This window comes from Vigna radiata, chromosome 6 (assembly GCF_000741045.1).
Source record: "Vigna radiata var. radiata cultivar VC1973A chromosome 6, Vradiata_ver6, whole genome shotgun sequence".
In the NCBI taxonomy this organism is placed as follows: Eukaryota; Viridiplantae; Streptophyta; class Magnoliopsida; order Fabales; family Fabaceae; genus Vigna; species Vigna radiata.
The window spans coordinates 13,114,978-13,124,472 of NC_028356.1; the positions used below are offsets into that span (position 1 = coordinate 13,114,978).

Here is a 9,495-nt window from a genome sequence, read left to right on the forward strand (position 1 = left end):
CAGACCAGGTAAACACACAAAAAATACCATGGTTCCACAATCAACAACTAATATCATAATTCATCCAACATTCACAAATTTTACAGAGTTATTTCACACAGAACAACATTCAATTATCATTCTAATAGAGTATAAATTTTCCCTTCAAAGCTAAATCATCATCGAATCATAATTTACCACTTTAACTTCATTCTAACACACATACAGATTCATTCTATCCTTGACCGAATCAGAACAGATACCATAATTAATTTGTATAACTTATATATAAATTAACTCAATCACCAACGTCCTGACAATACCACTCACATACCAATTAATATATTGAACGAAAATCATGAGACAATAACACAATATAATTTTTTGCTAGTCTATTAAGACTTTGTCTTTGAAAACTCCTACCACTTAAAGGGAACAAATGGGATTAAACAATGGAAAATTTAGCCTGCATGTAAACATCTACATTTTTTGTTGTTAATGAAACATTATTTCAAGAGAAAGTCTATGAGCTAGCCTATGCATGTGAACATCTTCAACCTAAAAGCAACTTTAAACACAGGGAAAGTGAAATATTCATAGAAAGAGTTTGGAAGTTGGAAGGGGAAAATGGGTAACCACATCCATTGCACGATACAGAGTACAAACAAAGGAAGAAACCATTGACAAACCAAAGACCCACATGAACGAAGCGCAATACAGCGTGTGAATAAACAATACCTTTGGATAAAAGATGAAAATCGCTGCTGACAAAGTCACCACTGCACCCAACCGACAAAGGAACAACGACGACGGTGAAAAAACGAAACCTTTCGATTTTTCACTTTGGCGGTGGAACGAAAAACGGCGAAAAACGGCGACACACACGACTTCGTCCAGAGATAACGGTGGACCCAAGCACGATTTTCACAGTGATAAACTAAGAGCACTTCGGTGAAGAAGCGAGAGTTTCGAAATGAAGAACGAAACACTGGTGAGAGAGTTTCGTAGGGTTGAAATTCGCTTTGTGAAAGGCGCCAACATGTTTCGGCTTTTTTCTTTCCAAAAACGCCCTCCAAATCAAAATTAAAGTTTAAAAAAAATCAGTTAAAACAACAAATGACACAACGACATGTGTCGTTGTCAAATTGTTGTCAAATTTGTGTTGTTAAAGAAACGCTTTCCTTTTTTTAACCATATTTGGGACTTCTACATCTTCTCATGAAAATTGACCTCTTAATATCCTTTTGTGAAATGAAATGTTTGTGCAAGCTGACAAAATAAAGATAAACAGATTTTATTGATTAAAATTTAGGGATACTCAAATTTAAAGATGTTATAATATTTTTTTACAAACTAAAATTATTTCATTGGGCCGTATGTAACCTACCAAAATGATGAAAAAAATCGTAATAAAATGTAAGAAAGTTGGTCAATGATCTCAATAGTTAGAGGTAATTCATATTCTACTTACTCAAATTATACTCAAATTGGTATTATCATATTTATAATTTTCACTATGAGAAAATGAATATTTAGTGTAGGCTAAAAGTTGATGCTACAAGTTTAAGTAAATGCTAGATATAGTTATCATTATTGAATTTGTATTGCACGTGTTTCTTACACTAAAATATATCATTGTTGAATTTGTATTGCACCTGTTTCTTACACTACAAGCATGGATGTTTAGGATGTTTAGAGGTGTTAAATTGATTACCCTAACCCATTTTTTAAAAAACTCTATTTTTGGACACCCTCTTAAGTGAAGGTCAAAAGAAAGCTCAGTCTTAAAACTCTATATCAAATGAGTTAGAATTAGAGTTAAAGTAAGTTTGACCATATTAAAATATTTTAATTAAGTTTTTGAAATAATGTCATTTATGTATACATATAAATTATATATTTTAATTAAATAATGTCATTTATGTATACACTCTCCCTTTCACCTTGCGAATTTTCAAACAGGTGGCGCCACTGTTCAGCCACTCGCACAGCGCACCATTTTCGCATAACGAGTGGTTTAAAACAGAGAGCCCCTCTAGGTAGGACTCGCTATGTGAAACAATCCACATAGCTAGTCTACATAATCTGCATAATGAAATTCTGTAGATTTATGCAACCCAACTGCCCAAAACCCATTTTAGATAGTTTCCTTAACTTTTAATGATACTAGATCATATTTTATACATAATTAAACATGTCTAAGTGGATCTAGACGTTCCTAACATCATTATAAAGTGATTATGCTCCAATTTACTTCCTAAAACCTCAATTTCATCAACCTAGAAACCCAAACTCAATTTTGCCCTTTAGTACCTATTTTTGGTCCATTTGGTGACTCAATTAAGTCACAATACACTTGCTAAAGCTACCTGAACAGTCCAAAAGAGTCCTGGACCTCTACCTCTCAAATTCACAAACTCACTTCCCTTAAAATAACCCAAAGCATTACTAGAACAAAAAAATTCCCATCTAGGCACCCAACAATAGATTCTTCTCCCCTGGCACCTCCAACAAAATCAATAAAAGTAATAGAACGCACCCAACTTTAGTCAAGGCATCACAACACAGTTTCACATAACATTCATTTTAGTTCACATTACTCAACTTAATCAAAAACTCAGAAAATGTAGCAAACAACATACCAGTTCATAATTTCTATGCTATTAAACATCACACAAATAATTTAAAAATGAAATCTAGCTCGCCTTACCTTGGTGACAACAATACAACTCACTGGAAAGCCCTAAAGTAGTACCCCCCCCCCCCACACAAAGACGAGCTTAACAGGACCTACAGATCACCTTTTGGTGATGAAGAACAGCTCTTAAAATCCAGTTTGAGTTAGAAGGTAGAGAAAAGCTACTAGCTACATGCAAGACAGAATAATTGCATGAGTAAAACCCTAAGCACAAAGGATGGAGAACAACCACTTACCCACTGAAGAACGTAAAACCAATCGGATGGTTTTGAAGCTCTCTACGTCGTGGTCGCCTGGGCACCACCTAATCAAACATGCAATGGCTTAGTGAGTGAGAATGTTAGAGAAAAGGTAGAGGATTTGAAGAACTCAATTCTAGAGAGAGAGATGGGGTTTAAGCTAATGAACCAGATGCTGCATAAAAATCTATTTTTATGTCCATGTGTTTTTTTTTAAGAAATATGATTTCATTAACTTAGGACACCTGTCCTTTTTAGCTTTATTTTTTTTAGATCCTTACATTCTGCCCAACAACAAAAATTTTCGTCCTCGAAAATTGCACTTACTAGTGAATAAGTGATGATAGGATTCTCTCATTTTGGTCCTCTAACTCCCAAGTAGAGTCACCTGTTCTACCATCCCAGATAACCTTGACTAGTTCGATAGTTTTCCCTCTAAGCTGTTTGTTTTGACTCTCTTCAAACTTGATTGGTTGCACTTCAACTGACAAATCCTCTCTGACTTGCACTTCCTCAACCTCGAGCACATGAGAAGGATCAGACACTAATAACGGTTGAAAATTCGTTATTTTCATACTTAATTTTGATATCAAATGCACCCTTGTTGACATAGAAACTTGCTTGGAATCATGATTTTTCTTTAGTTTTGTGAATAAAAGAGTTGAGGACATGTTTTATGATTTTATCATTAGATTCCCTTGATTTTGTAGGTTTTTGCAATGAATTGAAAGAAAGGTTGAAGTACCAAGGGTTGCAGTGCAGAAAAGTCAAATATAATGCAGAAAAGTCAACCAGTCAACTAGAAAAGTTAATCAGTCAACCAAAAAAGTCAACTAGTTGACCATAATGTTGACCAGAGCGTTGAGCGGTGGTTTTGGGTGCTGAGTGGCAGTGAGGCAAACCGTTGAGCGCCGTTTTTTAGCGTTGAGTGGTTTGGGCGCGGGCTTGGACCTATTTTATGTTATTTTTATGATCTGTATGTGCTTGGACTTGTTTTCTGTTATTTTTATGGCCTATTTAAAGACCTAGACACTCTAGAGAATGTATCTTTTGATGGATTAGACACAGAAACACACTTTTCACCCCTTTGGGGGTAGATTTGGAGATGGTGACAGCTCTCCTTTTCTCCTTTTTAGGGTTTCTATCTCTTCCATTCCATTATTCACCTAGTTCCTCCATGACGATGGAGAACTAATTTTATTTCTTGCTGGGGAAAGATGTAACCTCTAAACTCTCTTATATCAAAATTATTATTTTCTTTATATTCTTGATATGCTTATACTATCAATTGTTCGGTTCCTTACCTTTGCTTAATGCTTTTATCGTTTAACTCATTCAGTAAATGTTGTTTGTCTTTATTGATACGGAGACGTACAGTAATGTCATGAATTGGGGGGAATTCCTTGATTATGCTAATACCTCCTAGAGATAGGGGTAGAACGATCAATTGTATTTTGCTTCCGTTTATCATGCATTGCTAGTTACTAGGGGAGGCTAGAGATAGGAAGCCAGTAATTAGTAATAGGCTCTTTTCGCCAAAAGATTGGGTTTAGGATAGACTAAGAAAGTTTGCATGACAATATGATAATAAAGTGAATTAAATAAGAAAAGTAGATATATGAGAGTTATTGGGTGAAATCTAAACCCTAGCAACAAATTCATCTCATATTATCAACATCACCCATCCACTTTTGTGTTTAACCTCAATTGATCAAATTGCATTCATGTTTATTTTTCCGTACTTAATATTCAAAAATCCCAAAATATTGTTCTTATAGTCTTGATTGGTTAAGCAAAAGCACAACAGTTTAGTGCCATGAGTCTCTTGGGAAAATGATACTTGGACTTACCATTTTATTATTACTTGATACGGTCTGGTACACTTGCCAGAGTGTTAACAGACACATACTTCCTCAGTTGAGATACATGAAACACCGGATGCAAGTTTGACAACTCAGGTGGCATGGCTATCTCATAAGCTACTGGCCCTATACGTCGTAGTATCTGATAGGGGCCAAGATACCTAGGAGATAACTTCCTAGCCCAAATGGCTCTTCCTAAACCAGTAGTAAGAGTCACTCGGAGGAATACATGATCCCCCACTACAAACTCTAACGGCCTTCGTCTCTGATCTGCATAAGATTTCTACCTGCTCTGAGATGCCCTCATTCTCTCCTGGACGAGCTTCACTTTATCTGTAGTTTGTTGAATCAACTCTGGCCTACTAAACATTGTCTATCCCTCCTGAAACCAACATAGAAGTGTCCTACAACGTCTTCCATACAGTGCCTCAAAAGGTGCCATACCTATGCTAGCCTGATAGTTGTTGTTGTAGGTGAACTCTACCAGTGGCAACACTTCATCCCAGACTCCTAAGTGGTCCAAGACACACGTCCTAAGTAAGTCCTCCAGTGTCTTGATCGTCCTCTCAGACTGACCATCTATCTGAGGATGATAAGTTGAACTCATCTGCAGCCTACTGCCCATCTCACTCTGAAGCGTATGCTAGAATTTGGAAGTAAAACGTAGATCTCTATCTGAAACAATACTAAAAGGTATTTCATGTAGCCTCATAATCTCCCTGATGTACAACTGCGCAAGCTTTGACATCGACATCCTCAGGTTGATCACCAAGAAATGAGCATTCTTGGTCAACCTATCTACAGTCACCCATGTCGCATCATGACCTCTAACAGTGCGTGGTAAATGGGTAACAAAGTCCATGGCTATGCTATCCCATTTCCACTCAGGGATCTCAAGCTGCTGCAATAAACCACCAGGTCTCTGATGCTCTACCTTAACCTTCTGACAAGTTAGGCAAGAGGCAACCAATTGAGCCATATCTCGCTTCTTACCAGACCACCAGAAAAACTCCTTGAGGTCTTGATACATCTTAGTCATGCCTAGATGCATGCTAAAACGACTCTGATGACCTTCCTCAAGGATCAATCTTCTTAAATTTGCAACACTGGGTACACATACCCTACCTCTGAATTTCAGAATGCCATCAACTGCCAGTGTAAAATCCTTTCCTTGCTCGGCTCCAATCAAAGTTGTTGATCTCTGAAGCTCAATATCTTTCAACTGCTCCTCTTTAATACGCTTCAGCAAGTCACTAGATACCACAAAGTTACTGCATCAGATGTTATCAGGTTCTAACTCAACCTACAGTCTCAAATCTCCAAAGCTTTCCACCAAATCTAATTCCCTGACCATTAAGGCTGAAATGTGCACTGACTTCCTGCTCAATGCATCTGCTACCACATTTGCTTTCCCAAGGTGATAAAGAAAGTCAAAATAAAAATCTTCAAGGAACTTCATCTATCTTCTTTGTGTCATTTTAAGCTCCTTTTGATCAAAAACGTACTTCAAACTCTTATGATCACTAAACACCTGAAATTGTGCATCATACAGGTAGTGCCTCCAAATCTTCAAAGTGAATACCACTGCGGCCAACTCATCTGGAGCCATCCTATAAGGGGCTATAGAAACTGGCCCTGCTCTAGAGACCAAGTCAATAGAGAACTCCACCTCGTGTGGAGGTGGCAAACCGGGAACTTCTTCTGGAAAAACATCCAAGAAGTCATTCACAACTGTTAGGTTTACACTCTAGTTCTCGTGCACTGCATGATCGGAATCTTGAGTCACTTCCATATGTGACAACACCAAGAAATAACTAGTGCCTTCCATGATGTCTTGCCATAATATGCCGATTGACAAGGACATATCTTCCTCTTCATCAGGAAACATCAACTCCTTGTTACCACAGTCGATGAGGATGCGATTGGCAGATGTCCAATCCATTCCTAAGAACACTTCTAGCCTTTACAAAGGTAAACAAATAAGGTTTACCTTAAATCGACTCCCCTCTACAAAAATCGGACAACGAATACAAACCGAAGACATCCTGACTAACCCAGATGCTGGTGTAGACACCACCAAATCAAGATCCAACTCCTCTAGAGACAAGCCGAGCTTTTCAACACAGGCCTCTGATGAAGGTTGAAAAATAGTTATTTTCATATGTCATTTTAGACCAAATTATGCCATTTACTACTTAGAATGAGCTTAGAATCAAGCAAAACTCAATAAATGAGTCTCTAGAGAGTCAAAGTTGTTTTTAGCGATATTATGCTTGTTTTGCATTGTTTTGCAGCATTTCTGAGAAAATGAAGAATGGAGTTGAAGATAAAGGTCGTAGACTTAAGAAAAGAGAAGAAAATTGAAGATTTGAAGAGTCGACGCACCGCCCGGCGGCAAATTCCACCGTCGGGCGGTCCAGGGCGAGGAGTAGGCACCTGGCGTTGGCGCTGGGTGGATTTGCGACTTGAGGGAAACCGCCGGGCGGTAGACCTCTACCGCCAGGCGGTAGTGCAATTTGTGGGAAACTGTCGGGCGCCACACTTATTCCGTCGGGCGGTTGTCTGCTGGGCTTGGGCCTTTTTTCTGTTGCGCTCCTCACCTATAAATAGCCCTATTGCGAGTTTAGATGGATTCTTTTGACAGAAGGGGGCGGCTAGACCTAATTTCACTCTTTGGAGAGGATCTCTTGGATGCTTAGGCTCCTTTTCATCTTTTCTAGGGTTTGTTTTTCCATTCTTCATCCGTTTTTCATCTAGATTCACCATGAAAATGGTGAACTAAACCCTATTGTTGTTGGGGGAAACAATGTAATCTTTTGATACTTTCTTTTATTGAAACTCTTAATTATTTATATGGTTTCCATATGTTTTGATTGTTAATTGTTGGGTTCTCATCTGTGCTTAATGCTTTTATCGTTTAACTCATTCGATAATTGTTTTTTGTCTTTATTGATACGGGGACGTACAATGATGTTGATGGAAACATCTCCAAGACTCCCTGAAGCATGCTCCAAGTCGTAGAGAATTGGCAGCAGAATGATGAAGAAGATGAAGTTTGAAATGCACGGTAAGTGTTTGTGAAAATGTGTGAAGGTGTTTTGATAGATGTTTGGTAGAATTCTAACTCGGTAGGCTTTCCAAAGGGGAAAGGAGCTAGAGGAGGTGCAAGATAACAAGGCACAAGTTTGAACTTGAGAGGATAGCTGAGAATTCAAAAACATTTCATTACTCCAAATCAAGTTGAATTTACAAGTGATGAAGCTCTCTATTTATAGATGAAGGAGAGCTTCTAAAACGTACTGTGCAAGCTATCCTAAAGATACATGTGCTGAAAAACAAATGAAAGAAGCTTGGAAGGCAAGCTACAATAGCTGACTCAGCAGAAAATGATGAAGACGGTGAAGTTGTTGTTTCTGGCGCTGGGCGTCATGAAGAGGGCGTTGAGCACCAATCCATTTCCTCTGCTTTTTGGTTTTTTCTTTGTCTGTTGCTTATGTGGCAGCCTTCTTTAGTTGCATAGACATAGTTTCTTCTTTTCATTAATGTCCTACAAAAGCAATGTAAGTTATTTATCAAAGGGAAAAATGATTTAGTAATTAATACTCCATAAGAGTAAAGTAGTGAGTGCTCCCTCTTCCTCTTGAATTCTCTTGGACATGGCTCTTGTTAAAGGTCCTATGTTGAGCTTGGATGGTCCTCCATTAGTCCCTCCCTCTTGAAAAAGATCTGTCCTCAGATCTTGGGAATCCTGTTGGGCATCTCCTGTGAAAGGAATTAAGTCACAGATGTTAAAAGTAGGACTGACACCATAACTTTCAGGAAGGTCTAATTGATATGCATTATCATTTATCTTCTTGACCATTCTGAAAGGACCATCACCTCTTGGGCTTAATTTGGATTTTCGTTGAGAAGGAAATTTATCCTTTCTCAAGTGAAGCCAAACTAAATCTCCCTTATTAAGAATTATTTGTTTTCTCCCTTTTTTGTTGAATTCAGAATACTTTTGAGTTTGTTTTTCAATATGAATTTTAAACTTTTCATGCAACTTTTTGACAAATTCCGCTTTAGAAAGACCTTCTTTATGAAGAAAAGAAGATGATTCTGGAAGAGGAATTAAATCAAGAGGTGTGAGAGGGTTAAAACCATAAACAACCTCAAAAGGAGAAAGATTAGTAGTCTTGTGAACTACTCTATTATAAGCAAACTCTATATGAGGTAGATGATCATCCCAATTTTTAATATTGCCCTTCAACATTACCCTTAATAGAGTGGATAAAGACCTATTTACTACTTCTGTTTGCCCATCAATTTGTGGGTGACATGTAGTAGAAAATAGTAGTTTAGTTCCTAGCTTGGCCCAAAGTGTTTTCCAAAAGTAGCTAAGGAACCTAACATCTCTATCAGAAACTATAGTTTTGGGTAAGCCATGTAATTTGACTACTTCTTTAAAGAAGAGTTTTGCTATATAGCTAGCATCATCAACTTTGTGGCAAGGTATGAAATGAGCCATTTTACTAAATCTATCAACCACCACAAAGACTGAATCAAACCCCTTTTGAGTTCTTGGTAGTCCTAGGACAAAATCCATACTAATGTCCTCCCAAGGGGTACTAGCTATTGGAAGAGGAAGGTAGAGTCCATGAGGCATTACTTTAGACTTAGCTTGTAAACAAGTTATACAACTAGAACAATGCTTTTGGACATCTATTCTCATGTG

The 9,495-nt window shown here is 37.7% G+C and overlaps 1 pseudogene; it reads right to left on the minus strand.

Annotated features, from left to right (window-relative positions):
* Positions 1-5,421: 5,421 nt before the first annotated feature.
* Positions 5,422-9,495, minus strand: part of LOC106763449 — a 17,775-nt pseudogene continuing 13,701 nt past the window's right edge.